Raw genomic sequence first — 15,356 nt, forward strand, 5'->3', positions numbered from 1 at the left:
TGTAGCCATACCTGGCCTGAGAGTGAACTCTTAGAACACACCCAGTATTTCCACATAGATGCACATTCCTGGGAAAGATTGAGAGTGAGAAGATGAGCCATATTTCAAGGAAGCTTCTCCATATCAGCCATCTTCTAGCAAACCCTTAGTGTGCCTCCATGGAAACCCAAGTTTACCTGGTATAGACCTATGGGGTATGTTTTAGAAAAGGAACGGTGCCAGTAAAAGTCAATGAACCCACAGTATTTTTATATATGAATGCTCTCCATGGTGGTTTGCCCCACCCATTCTTACAAAACCCAAAAGAGGTTACGAACTCTCTTCTGCTGCACCAAGGGAAGAAAGAAACATGAAGCAACTAGTTGGGAGCCCTTTGGGTTCTAACATTTTCATATGCAGGAACAAAAGGTTTTTCATTGCCCTCTGGGAGCCTGGATGTGCTAACTATGGCAACTTGTATTGACTTTGGTGGGGTATATTTTTGTGTGGGGAGTGTAATATATGTATTGCCACAGGCCTTTACATTTTCTAGTTAAACTGCCAATGCCACATATTTGACATCACAGCTTTGCTCTGATTCAATCTATTCTATAAGAGTAACTTTCTGGAAAAATAAAACCATAGAACTAAACATCATGAGACTTATACGGTCCTTTTAACCAGCTCCATTTGTACATTTTATTCATGGACTACAACTCTGTACCGACTTAACTTGAAAATAAACTGTTCTGTTGAAGTCAAGAGAAACTTGTTCCACTAAATGCCCTTAGGCATTAAGGTGCATATGTATCACAGCATTTTGATTATCTTTGTTCTCTTACCAAAAAGGCTCAGACGCCATAAATAAAAAAAGATGCACGGGGGGATAGGGGTGGGGGGATAGGGGTGGAGGTAGAACAGTGAAGATAAAATCATAGAATCATAGAATCATAGAATCAAAGAGTTGGAAGAGACCTCATGGGCCATCCAGTCCAACCCCCTGCCAAGAAGCAGGAATATTACATTCAAATCACCCCTAAACAGAGGCTGGATGGCCATCTGTCAGGGGTGATTTAATGCAATATTCCTGCTTCTTGGCAGGGGGTTGGACTGGATGGCCCATGAGGTCTCTTCCAACTCTTTGATTCTATGATTCTATTATTCTATGATTCTATGAAAAGCATGGACATATTATTTTGTTGGTCAACTTCATGGGGGCTTAGGATGCAACATGCTGTGTCCAAAAGTAATGTTTTTATGTTCTGGCAAAAATCCCATGTGACATGTATTTATTTTGCTTTGTGCTTTTTAAGCATTATTACATGCAACAACATGAAAGATTTAAATCCAGTAGTAATCAGAACTGAAGTAAAATATTGGATCAAAACATATATTCACTAAATAGGAGGGTTCTCGTTGGGACTAGCTATTGTATTTAGGCCAAATATATTATCACATAGGAAGAACCTATACACTTTTTTGGTTCATCAAGCCAAACTTGCTCACGATTTGTGTGATGTAGGAAAGGCCCAGAATTAGAACACACACTTTGCATGCAAAGCACTTGAGGTTCAATGCTTTGTATTTTCACAAAGGACTGAAAATCTTGGCCATCAGTTATAGAACTGAATGTGAATGGTCAAAGTTTAAGTTGAACAAGTCTACTACGACTCAGATTGTTTGCCATTTAAATGGCCAAAACATAATGCATTCATAGTTTTTCCTGGACCTTATGGGAATCTGTCATAATTGCAGCACTGATTTTGACCTCATTGGACCTGCATTAATTTCTTAAGTCTTTACTTTTTCGCTAATGTGAAATGTGTTTATTGTTGATGCATGACCTAAGGTAGTTAGTGTCTGATATTGGCTATGTATAAATGAATTATGACAGCCCTGCACACAAAGATGAACAATCTTGCATAGGAGGGAAAGGAACACAGAAACTGGCCTTACGTAATTTTACCATTCATGCAGTTTATGGTTGAACCATTAGGCATTGGTGCAAAATAATTGAAGAAATGTTGGAGAAGTTGTGTCTGAGTCCCTTCAGGGAGAGGGCAGGTTATAAAGAAATAAATTATTATTATTATTATTATTATTATTATTATTATTATTATTATTATGTTATTATGGCAAGAATCAATATTTTACTTCATATGTTAAGAATCATAAAAAGAGACTCTTGTCCAAATTTCCCAGAGTGCCTCCCACTCAACTCAAAACAAGTGTAATGAAGTTGTGAACAGAGCTGTGAAGTTGATATGCCAAACCTTTGATTCTAATTGTTATTTTTTTGCATTTTCCTACTGACTGATTCCAACTCCATTATAAATGGCAACGGTATTGCTCTTGTGTGCCTTAAGTTAGCTCCTTAAAGCAAGCTTATCACAGAGCTTTTGTGGCAATATTTATTCAGAGGTGGGTTGCCTTTACTTCCACTGAGGCTGAGAGAGTATGTATTGCCCAAGATTACCCAGTGGGATTCAAAGTCTGGTCTCCAGAATCACAGTCAAACGCTCAAGCCACTACACAACACTGGCTCTCAGCAAATGTATATTAATTAGTAATAACACATTTACTGTAATAAATGGTAGGACAACACATTTAGTCATCATAATTTGTGATCAAGCTACTTAAATTGACAGAAAATGAAATATGTTTATTTGGAGAAAACATTCCTAAATTCCTGAAAATGGACTTAATATCATACATTCTTATTTTGAAGCCAGAGTCAAAACATTTCTATCACTTCTGAATTTTTCTCCGACTATACCCAAAATTGCTCTGATATTGATTCCAATTCCAGAATTTTGACTCTACAAATATTATAAATGAGGGCTGAGCTGCAGTGGCGCAATGGGTTAAACCCTTGTGCCAGCTGAACTGCTGACATGAAGGTCGGCGGTTCAAATCCATGAGGGGGTTGGGCTCCCATCTGTCAGCTCCAGCTTCCCATGCAGGGACATGAGAGAAGCCTCCCACAAGATGGTAATGCATTTGGGTGTCCCCTGGGCAGTGTCCCTGCAGACAGCCAGTTATCTCACATCAGAAGCAACTTGCAGTTTTTCAAGTTTCTTCAGACAATTTTTTAAAAAAACATGAGGGTTTTGTTGAGAGCAATTTTTGACAGACAACACTGCATCAGAACTTAGGAAAGTGACTTTTGAGAATTGCACCTCCCAGAATCTCCCAGTCAGCATGGCTAGTTAAGGCATTCTGGGAGCTCTGGTCCCAAAAACTAACTTTTCCAAGCTCCGCATTATACAAGCCAATCACAAATTTACTATGTGAATAGGAAAATTGTTTTTATTTTTTATTTTCCTCAATATGAATGCCTATGAAAATGAAAGTTTTCGTGGCTACAATTAAATATTAGTCAGCATGTAAAATCTAATAGTGGGTCCACTTTCTTTTTTTTAAAGGATGAGTTTAAAAAGGTTTTTTTTTTTTTACATTCAACACAATGTGACAATGTTTCACCTTATTTTTTCTTGTTTAGGAAATTTACTATTTTGGACCATAGATTCCATAATTTCATTTATATGAACATTGGTTATGTTGGTTGAGGGATTCTGAAAGCTGAAATCTAAAAAGTAACTTCTGATTTTTGTTTTTCTGAATGGAAGATATGGAAATACTTGTATTGTTGGGAAAGTTTTTTCTCTTCTTCTGATTTGGCAGTCTCAATCCTTGTCTCCATCTTCTTGAAGACTTAATATCCAATGTGTTAGATACCCAAACTATTTGCTATTGGAGAAAATCAACCGATAGTCCTAGGTTGTAGTAACTTCTGAAGCAAAAAGATGAGGTGAACTGAGCTGACAAAATGGATTTGACTTGTGAAATTGTATTCACCTGCTTGTGAAATAGAACCATGTGATAGCCAAGTTCAAACTTTTCTGGGATCACATTGCTGTATCAATCATGTAGTTGTAATGGGTTTAATCATCCGACTGGGCTAATACAGCATTGCAGAGCATGCACTTCTTATGGTGATTCAGAGGTGTTTGGAAAAGGTGGAAATTAAGTACAACCATGGAAAAGCTTTGGGAGGTTTACTTCTCACATGTATGTAATTTTTGCTTTCACGGCAGTCCAGAGTACATGGATATAAAAACCACTAGAGGGCAAACTCTAATAACAAACTACTTCTGGAAACAGAAGTTGAGACCTTGCTCGCGGTTACAAATTCTAAATCACGAATGAAAGATGATTACGTTTGTCTTCTCTTCATTTCTCACCCCTTTCAAAATGTATGAAGTGTCTATGAAACATCATTAGTAATTTTAAAAAGTTTTGAAGGTGCTATGAAAAAACTATATGGTCTCATCCCAAAGGGTGAAACTATGACAGGTCACATCACCTGTGTTTTGTCAACATAGTTTCTCCTTATTGCTAATAGTGACTCCCCTAAAGAATAATACAGCCCAACATTTGTAGTGATGATTCAGAAGATTGCATTTGATAGACCACATCAGCTCTAGTTTCTTAGATATGCTTAACATGATTTTCTATGGGTAAGCAGATGGCAACTGGTAGATAGCATATGTCTGTGTCTTAAAAACCAGAGCTGATGGTGGGGGGGACAGGTGCCGTTTTGGGAATCAGCAGGTCAAATATACCCAGAAACAGACCTAACATTTGAGGCACAAAAATGTGTGTTGGCCAATGTTGTCTGTGAAAAGTTGGCAAGAGATGAGATGTTGGGATAGCTCTTACACAATTTTGGCCATACAAAAATTTTATGCATTGGTATTATCAATTTACCCATCTGTATTGTGATAGATGAGCCTCTTGTATGAGATTTTAACAAACAACAAGGTTTTTATATTACTTATGACTTTGTCTTTAATAGAACATTTTGGAGAAAGATTACAGAAGCTGAAATTTGACAAAACCCTTAACTTGATGCAAATGCTATCTGCAGTTACTATCCCACAATGTTTTTTTTCCTCTTCTACTTGGTCATACATAGTTTGGGTGATCATTTGTGATATACTGACTCAAATGATGATTCATCCTTCCTGCTTGGTCACCTAAAGAGCTTTCTTTCTTTTTTTGCCCCCAAGTGAGTAGCCAAATGGTTATTTACAAACCTACCTAGAAATCACTAATATTAATTATTTGGGTAATGAAATTTAGGCCTAAAAACAGTAATCATATACATAATTTGACTTAAAAAAAGGAATAAAAAGACAAATATAGCAAACATCCTGATGACTGAGTGGTTTGGTGTGATTAACAAATGTACTGATGACTTTCATACTTGAAATCATAACCACATTCGTACTAACTACACATCAATCCTAAATTTGAAATCAGCAGCAGGAAGAATTACTATGTCTAACCCTGCACTTTTATTCTGTATTAGTAGTATTCCTTTTGTGCCTTCAGTACACATAGTGTGATGATGTAAAAGACACCCTTGCAAGCTTGTATTTCCTTGTTCCACAAATCATAGAAGCTCGGTCTTGTCACTTAGAATGAAAGAAAGTGGTGTGTCCACGTATTTCTCCATGAAAAATTCAGGTTTCAAAACTGATATTTCACAAATTACAGAATGAGACACAGTGTGGTCACACCGCAAATCTGTGAACAGGATGCAGTTTTGAACAAGAACATGAAACAACTACTAAGCTAAATAACCAAAACAAGTAAAACAACTGGCATCTGACAACAATAATGTTGGCAGATAAGATAAAATTTAGAATGGGGTGTTATGTGGTTTCTGGGCTATATGGCCATGTTCTAGCAACATTTTCTCCTGATGTTTCACCTGCATCTGTGGCTGGCATCTTCAGGGATCTTTAGAATCTATAGAGTAGAATGGCTATATGTACATGACTGAATAGCCTCAAAATAATAATAATAATAAGTCTTTATTTGTATCCTGTTTTTCTCCCTGAACTGAGAAAATATTGTTTAGGATAGATGGATCATGTGTAGTGAATAGTTTTCTCAGTGGGTACAATGGAAATCATTCCTGTGACATGTGATGGTACTCATGACTTGTGCTTGGAGGCATTGCTAAACATGTCAGAAATGCAGTCCTATTCCTATAAGACTGAAAGTCCATCCTGAGGTCCAAGATCTTTCCTTTTTAATAAATCAGAGTCACCTGCAAATAAAGGGTGGCAGAGAACTGCTGTCGTTTTGTTTAGTCTGGGCCTGTTCAAACTCTGCATTCCTCACAGTCCGCTGTTGCTCCAGATATTATTTGAATAAGAAATGGCACCTGTCATTAGTCTTTGTTCACATTTTTCCCCCATTGAATAGTTGGAAGCCCAGGTAAGACCATGACTTTGACATGAAAAATAAGTTCGACTTGTTCTATGACCTTTAAGCACCATTCAGTGCCTTTTGTTTTCTTAAGAACTATTTGTCTACTCTACCTTATAGAAATTGGCTTGCCCAGTAATCCTATCATTTGACAGAATGGAGACAAATCATTCTCTCTCACTAATCCTTTAAAGGGCTGGTTTTCATTCTGCAGACTCTGGCTGCCTTTATGGCAAATGCTAGGCATTCATTGAGGCCACGGGCACCAGCTATTTGTCTCACAACAACCTTATCAGGATGAAAGGTTACATCATCAAGTTCAAGTCTATGATTTTTTTTTAAGTAGAAACACCAAACACTGCAAAATTCCAACAATTTGTGTAAAACTATTAAATGCTGCTCTCTATATGTATTTTTTTTTCCATCTTAAGGTATGGTGGGGCAGCTGCTTGAGGTATCATAAATGATGGCAGTTTTGCTATTTATTAAAAAACCAGAGCGTAAACAATAGAGAGATTTTCTGCCACAAGTAGCAAAGTGTCTTGGATTTTCTGTGAAATATATATGTTTTTATACCTCATTAATTATAAACATTATGCCTTGTGAATCGGCTACATGTTATCTGTCCCAAAGTCAACAAAGTTTTAATGTGACCAGATAAAACACAGGTTGTTTGAAAAATATATACCAGAATTCATGAAACAGACAAATGGCAGCATCTGTTCACAGGACTCCTTCCACAACCAATAAAGAATCGGTGACCATGAATTATATATGCTTGTTTACTTAGATAGCTTAAGACTGTGCTACCCTGAATGGCATGATTTTGCCTAATTCTGAAAAACAGATCCAGAGAACACTAGCCAACAGCAGGAGTTTGATGCATGGGTTAGGGCATTACAGAAACCCCTGCCAAGGTTTTCATTCTATGGATTTATGTCTAATTTGAAACAAATGAGCCACAATCTAGAAATTTGGGTAAAGGTGTAATGATCAGAGGAAATCTGTGTGTTCGATAAGGCAACCCTCTGTTTTGGAAACAAGTTGCCTCAAAAACACTAGACCCATTTTCCTCATTAATTTGTGGATGCAGATTAATTAATGTATTCTACTGCTGACTTTGCAGATGTGGTCATAAAGATGTGGTCATAAAGTATACGTGAATGTGCGTACAAAACCCCCGAAGAGTTATTGCTCTACACTGTAGGTCTGACATGGTGCCCAGATAGAAAGATTCCCACGTTTGTACTCCCACACGAGTGCGCTCGGAGGGAAGCCATCCATCCATTGTGCATGGTCTCTGGGTTGTTATGAAAAGATTTGCTGGACTGACCGTTGGCCTTCTAAATAGTAGTATGTGTGTGTTTATGTCTGCGTGTGTGGCACACGGGAATTCTGATGGTTTCATTATGTTCAAAGAATAAGATTTCCCCAAAGTCCAGATTATTGCTTCATCTATTGCCTTTGAGAACTGCAGCCCACATGCATTCCTAGCACAACGTTAAGAGCTTGCCTGCACAGCTGCATGGGAGCTGAGCTTAATATATATTTCACAGATTGCAGTTCTGTGCAGAATAGATAACAGTGTTCATAATATAAATTTTGAACACTGTTAGATTGGACAAATTTAAGTTACCTCTTCATGACCCATTGAGCTGACCAGGATAACAATAAGAACCACTGGAGGTACTTGTACCTTGTGTGATCATTTCTTAGGGAGTCTCTTTTAGTAGGGCAATTTTAGGGCTATCTCAAGACATTTTGCTGCCTGAAGCAAAAGAGAAAATGTTTATTTTTGTACTGAAATCAAAATGCATTTGTGCCTAAAATTAGTAAAGTGGGCATGGTACACCATACTACAAGCACTTCTCTTGTCCCTGGTTGTATAACTGCATGAATAGCAAACTAAGCAACATCATTACTTACTACCCTTCGAGTGCCACCCAGTCTGCTGCCTTAGCCATCCATCTTATACTCCCTAATGGTAAGACTTGTTCAACAGCAAATGCTCAAGCAAACATCTCAGTTGTTGTGAACCATTTCAGTGTCCTTGTCCACTTCTCTATAGCCTCCACACATCTTCCCCATCTCTTTTGCAACCTGTGTAAACTCTCAAAATCTCCTTTGAGAGGAGGGCAAGGAGCCCCCTAGAGCAAATTTCCGAAGGCTTTATGAGGATAGACCATGATTTTGGGCAACTAGAAATCCACTCATGTGAGAATTGGTTTCGATGACTGTATTGCTCAGGACATTATCATGTTTTATCATGTTTTATCTGACTCAGCGGAGCATAACATGTTGCAATGATTCTTTCTTGGGTGACTAGCAGGTAAGAATTACCTGTTGATCAAAGAATTCTTAGCTTCAGATACAAACTTCCCCAGAAAATACTTTGTTGTAACTGGCTAGATGGCAGGCAGGACATATTTTTATTGGGAACAGCAATGTTACCATAAGTAGCTTTTCAGGTAATCTTGATACAAAGAGAACTATCCTGTATTTCTCAACAGGAAACTCTCAGAACAACTCTGTTTGCATGTAAGTTGTAACCAGACAGGTGTGGCCTGTGAGACATGCTTGCCACTTAGTATTAGAACAAACAGCCAGGTTCATAGCTGTATTTTTGTAATGTAATACACACTTTTGCATAGAGATATATAGTTCTTGCAATATGATCTGAGAAATTTGCATCACCTTGTTTTGGTAGGAACCAGGAAGTTCACTTGACATTATCTGGATCAATGTTGATTTCATTTATGACTTCAAAGAAGCAAAAAGTTTGGTTTCACACCAAGTGCCATGCAAAATGCTCCAAAACAAGCAATTTTCCAGGTTTGCTGAATGGTTTTAGATTTGATCAAAATATTATTTGTTTGTTTATTTATTGACTGTATTTTATACTGCCTTTCTCAGCCCAAAGGTGATTCGAGGCGGTTTACAGTCGGCATAATTCAATGCCCCAGCAGCATAAAATACAATTAAAACAGTAACAAATAATATAAACTATATAAAACAATAAAAACACTATTCATTATCACCACCTGTTTTGCAAAAACAGTTCATGAATATGCATCCTAGAGCAAAAAAACAGAAATGTAAACTACTTTGTCTTTGTTTTGATCCCATCAGCTAACATGCCATGTGCTTTCCTTTATGTGCCACAGTCAAATGTAAAATAGTAAAATCTTCAACTAGGAGAAGTCATTCAACCCATTGAGAACTGTGAAAAAAATTTCAGTTCCAGAATTCTAGAACTACGGGGCTGAAATTCTGGCTTGGAAGCCATATCGGATGATCTATTATATGTTTACAATCTGGATATTTAAATATTTAAGAAATTTCTAGACAATGCGTGCATGAAAATGCAGTTTCAAATATAAAAAACACAATTCATCCTTGCAATCAAAACATGTCAAGATATCACATAGCACCCAAAAACAACAGCACAGAGCCTGCACAGAGCCCTGCAGACTGCAAAAAGTCTGTAAGATGGTGAAAGGAGTATAACATAAGGAAAGATGGAACTGGAAATAATATTAACCCTTAAGGAAAGAATAACTCTCTTCCCATCAGAAGAATGACATAGCATTCTTCCTTTAGTTTCCTGATTTATTGTTCATCATTTCATAATTTGCCTAAGGTTCTTATGAGTCAGTTTGAGAAAAAGGAAGTGAATTCACAATTTCATCTTTTGGGACTATGCTCCAAGACTATGCCCCAAGAGCAATAATACTGTATGATGATGATGCCATTCAGTTCTTAGATGCCTCGACTCTTAATTGTAGGGGAAAGATGGGATATAACTAAAGAAGAGGAGGAAGAGGTTCCAGAAATTTGCTTAATATATATACACTAAAGACATCCTTTATTTGCATATGTTGCTATTACTGTAGTACCAAAAGCCTCAAGTTCAATTACTTCTGCAAACAGATTTGATGACTCAATACATTCACATGTGTCACATATTGGTGTGCATTAAACATATTGAATTAAAGGTTGCTCATGTTACCAAATGACTCAAGAAGCAGGTCTTTGTTATAGTGCTGGACACCTAAATCCAATAATTAGACCCAGTTTGAATCAACACAATGTGGGGTAATCTATCAAGTCCCCATTGACTACATGGGCCTACTCTAATTGGCACAAATTAACCTTAGACAGTTTCTATCCCTTTCATGCAGTTCACATAATCAAACACTGGTATAATTTCTACATGATTTAACAACTTCACAGAGGTCCTGTGGTTGTCAACTTAAAACGGCAACCTGAGCATACAATAACATTTTACATGTTTCAATCCACAGCCCTCTTTTTCTAAAATTCTGCTTTATGTGATCTAGCATACCTGAAACGGTCTGGACTTTGTGGGATTTTCTTCATATAATAGTATCTTGTGAAACTTCCAGAATGCATATGTGGGTGCTCCATCATTGTTTGCATCCACGAGAAAGGTCTTTGTCTTGTGTGCCATGTCATATATGTCTCTTTTGCTGATTAACAGAATACAAGCAGGCCTCCTCATGCATAGATTAAGGTCCTCTCCATGTGGGGCTTTTTTGGCCCTGTTCTTCTGCTTATTGATGGGGCTTGCCGAGTGTCATCAGATGACACTGGCTTGACCCTGCTCACATTCCTCTGAAAGTAGAGGGGAGGCATCACAAGAAGCTTCCTCCTCCACCGCAGAGAGAAAAGTGCTTTTCCTCTCCTTTTCCCCATATGATGGGGGAAGGGGCGGTGGGGCAATGCGCATTGCCACCCTTTTGCTCATCTGATGGGGACAGGTTGCCTTGTCCCATCCCCACCATATGATGGGGAAAGGTGGGGTGCCCTGAGCCCCTTCCAATTTCTCCGGCAACTACCAGTGAAATGGCACGGCCCCAGGGCCCATGTGAAGAGGTCCTGTATGAAGAGAGGAACTTTCATCATAAGACTAAAGCCTCACTGGGCTGATGTACCTTTAGCTCTGAGTATAGAAGTATATTGTGTTGCCATACAATATAGGTGAGACTTTCTCTAAGAAATATTGAATGAATGTATGTACACTCACATGTATGTGCATGATTTCTAATGCTATTGAAGACAGTTGTGTGAGAGCCACTGTATAGTGGGTCCTTCCAGCATGAGAAGGCCTATGGCATACCAGTTTTGGAAATTGCTACATGATAAGGGAAGACAATATAATACTTTGGCCTCTTCTAGTGTGGCTTTTACTATTACCAGAGAGGGGGGAGGCAGCATAGAGCTGTGCTGGAGCAACTCTTACACGATCACAGAATATCTCTGGGGTAGGATCTCTAGTCCTGACTTGCAACTAGGAGCAGGCATGTAGCTGGGGGGAGGGGCTTGAGGGGCTTCAGCCCCACCCCAATTCTCATGGTGGTCTGCGAGAAGGCCTTACTGGTACATTATTTAAACTGTTATGTTTATTCATATCATGATCTGATCACCATGCTCAATATATCCCATATGCATGGGGGTATTGGGGCAACAATACAAAAGGTTTTCTAGGGTAGACCCTCTTTCATTCAGACTCAGCCCCCCCCCCAAATAAAACTCAGCCCCTCCCGAATCAAAATCCTGCCTACGAGCCTGACTAGGAATATACCATCATTCAACAAAGGAGAAGCAGCTGGTGCTTCTTTTCATTGTCCCATCTCAAAATGTTATATGCATGTGCCCTAAGAGGATATATTACGAAGATCTATATTCATTTGAAAATATGTTTATTGCCCATGTATACTGTTTATTTTGGACAAAACTCAAAATCCAGCTAGTCTACCTGTACAGCTATTCACTAGGTATTCTCATCCCACTTGCCAAGTGGATGGAAGAGTGGTGCATTAATAAAATATTTGCCTTTAATTTGGTTAAGTGGCCATGTACTTTAATTAGATTTTGTTGAGACCTAAGGTCATGCTTGAAGTATAATCTTTGTTTTGCTTTACAAGTTGAGAGAAAGATGGGTGTGGTGAAAATCATTTAACAACGGTAATTAATGGCAAGTTCAGCATGTGGACATGTTCAGTGGTTGTTCTGGGAAAATGTTAAATATTTATATTATAAATAGCTGCTAAAATGACTAAGATATTCTTTGGTTCCAAATCAGAGCTGTGAATTATGATTTATTATAGCTTAACCTTTTGCTGCCAGCTATAACTATCTTTACCCAATCTTCAGTTTGATTGAAAAGTAGAGCTTAAATGAAAGGATGATCTGCAGTATAGTCAAGGATCACAGAGATGTTAATGCTTATTATGATCCTACCAAACAAGAAAAAAAGTTCTAATCCTCTATTTGAGAAACCTCATTATAATATAGAAATCATAAGAGCCCAATGGAAGGGGAAACAGGTTACTTTTTGGACTATCTTTCCTAAAAGCTTTCAGTCATCCTGGTTAATGACATTGTTGTCTGATGGATACTGGTTGTTGTAGGCTAAGAAATTAACTTTTTCAAGTTTGTGGAGGAAAGAGAACCAGCTGTTTAAAGGCCCGTCTGCTAGTTCCTATGGAAAATCTAATAGACCAGCTAACCAAGGGGAAAGTTGATCATTCTAGTAAGTAGTAGGAAGGGCCACAGGGTAAACTTTTAGTAATGGAAAATGTAAACATATGGTCCATTATTTAGCACAGATCTAAGCACTTTGAATCCCTGTGTTGGAAACATGCTTTGGATTGTGGCCATAACATAAAGGAGCAGAACAAAAGGTGAGGCACAGCCTCAAAGTAGTAATTTATTGCTACATGTAATCTATTATGCAGGGCAAAGGGTCATTGTATCTTTCATAGTACACTAGTTAGTTCACCCAAAGAAGGAATGAAAAAAGATTCCTATTGAAATATGTTGGACAATTTCCTTCTAATGATAAAATACTACTGTTCAGCAGGGCCTGCCCCTCCTTTTGTTCTCTTTAGATCTGATGCTGCTATTCTTTTCTCAATGTGAAAAATAAGTCCTACCAAGCAAGGAAGGGCTCCGGGAGCCTGGAATAATTCATGCCTTTTCTCTCATTTTAGAATTTGTAAAGCGTTCTGTAGCAAATACACTGGAACCATGTACAGCAAATTAAGAGAATAGAATAAAAATTACAATAAAAATGTATTAACAATACTCTGGCTGGAGTTTGTCAGGAAATGTTTTCTTAAAAAGTCATCAAAGACCAAAAGCGAGGCAGTATGCTGAGTTGGAAGAGGCTGAACATCATTATGTATCCTCCAACTGCTCTGATTTGGCTGAATCCTGTGCCATCCCACTTATTCAGCTTTTAAAATATCCCAGTTTCTCTTTCTCTCTTTGTTTCAGTTTACTTTAGTTAGTGCATACTGAAACCAGAGTGCAAAAATAGTTTGCCTCAATTAACTCAGTAGGGTAGAAAACAGAATCTTTCCTTTTCCAGTCTCCCCCCCCCCCCCCCCGGCTTGTATGTTTCCGCCCACAAATTACCCTTGTCACTTTGAGCACAATTTTGCTTCCATCTGTCTTGGTTTGCATCTGTGAAAAGTTGGAAGGGTATGCAGAGACGGCCCTAGGTAATTTTCAACGGTAAGCAAACAGTATTTCGGTGCCCCCCCCCCAACCAATCACTGATATATATTTTCCGTTCATCATGGGAGTCCTGTGTGCCATATTTGGTTCAGTTCCATCATTGGTGGAGTTCAGAATGCTCTTTGATTGTAGGTGAACTATACATCCCAGTAACTAAAACTCAAGGTCTATTTCCCCCCCAAGAGCGCCCCTGGGCAACATCAACTATACTGCAAATGCTTACTTTGCGTAATCGGTTGAGCCGCCCCTGAGAGTATTTTAATACTCAGTCATTCTCTTACTGAGCAGATATCAGGTCCATGTAGACACAACCAGGAACAGTACTTCAGAAAACCAGATTTAGAAAAATGGGAAAAGGTACAGTATCAGCATTTGGAATTCAGCCAAAAAATAACCATGGGAATGACCCACTGACATTAGACAACCCATGGATGCTAGGCCTGTTGACAGATATTATCCATTTGAACAACATTAAACATCCATATGCTGAGTCCTTTATCTCTGCTTACTGGATGACAGAGAGGTACTGCAGGCTTTCTGCCCAAGTCCCATTATATACAGTAGCATAGTAAAATTGTATTCCACATATAAGATAGCAAAATCAAGTTCTGCTTTTAATTTTTTTAATATTTTCAAGCCATGATTGGTTGAATTCAGGGATAGAAACTGGGATATTTTTAAAGCCCAATAAGAAGGGCCATCTGTATTTGAAAAACACACTCAACTTTCTCCATCATACCTACTGTGTTTAATCTAAAATTATAATTGCCCAAATAGATTTCAGTTAATAGTGAATTCTCCTTGTGCATTTAACTCTTGTCTAGAAAAATCTGAATCTTCTTCTATTCCATTGAAATATACTGTATATAGATATATTTTTAATTACTTAGGTTTAAACATATCAGATTACTTTGCATTCAGATTTTTGCAAGTCGTATTTCCTTTCATTGCCCTTGGGTTCTCTTAAAGTTCCTTCATCCCCAAATTTCTGGCAGTGGACCTTTCTTCTGAGTCAAATGAGAGGCTCTAGGTATGGCATGGTTGGCCAGCTGTTTGTGGTGAGGGTATATTGAAGACATTGCAACATGTGTTTTGTTTAGGAATAGCCAACCATTTGTCTCTCAGTGACTCAGCACTTGCCCATTTTATGCTGCCAGCTGCCACAGTCATAGGCCTAATGCCATGGTCACCTAAATATGAATAAAAACATCCAACTATCTATTCACATTTTAATTTTACTGAGGATAGAGGGAAGGGGAATTCTAGCAATGTCACAGCTCTTCCTGTGGTTACTTTTAATATATTGTGGTCATTCGTTAAACCTGACATACTCAGAAGCAACTGTTTTACAGACAACTGGAGAATCCTAATGTCGGAAATCTTCATTTATCTGTTGATTATAACGCTCTTTTATTGAATTGCATTATACTACAGCTGGAATGCAAAGGAATACCTGACCAACTTCTGTGGTGGCAAGAAAGGTAGAAGGCAGAAAGAAATTGAAATTTATCTTTAGTCACCAGGGATGCTTAAGGTCAGGGAATACTATC

At 38.1% G+C, this 15,356-nt stretch overlaps 1 protein-coding gene across 5 annotated transcripts in view; it reads left to right on the forward strand.

Moving 5' to 3' along the window:
- Window positions 1–15,356, forward strand: part of KLF12 (KLF transcription factor 12) — a 291,436-nt gene that overhangs the window by 261,998 nt on the left and 14,082 nt on the right. The gene's annotated exons all lie outside the window — the stretch shown is intronic.

Source organism: Anolis sagrei, chromosome 3 (genome assembly GCF_037176765.1).
Source record: "Anolis sagrei isolate rAnoSag1 chromosome 3, rAnoSag1.mat, whole genome shotgun sequence".
Taxonomy (NCBI): Eukaryota; Metazoa; Chordata; class Lepidosauria; order Squamata; family Dactyloidae; genus Anolis; species Anolis sagrei.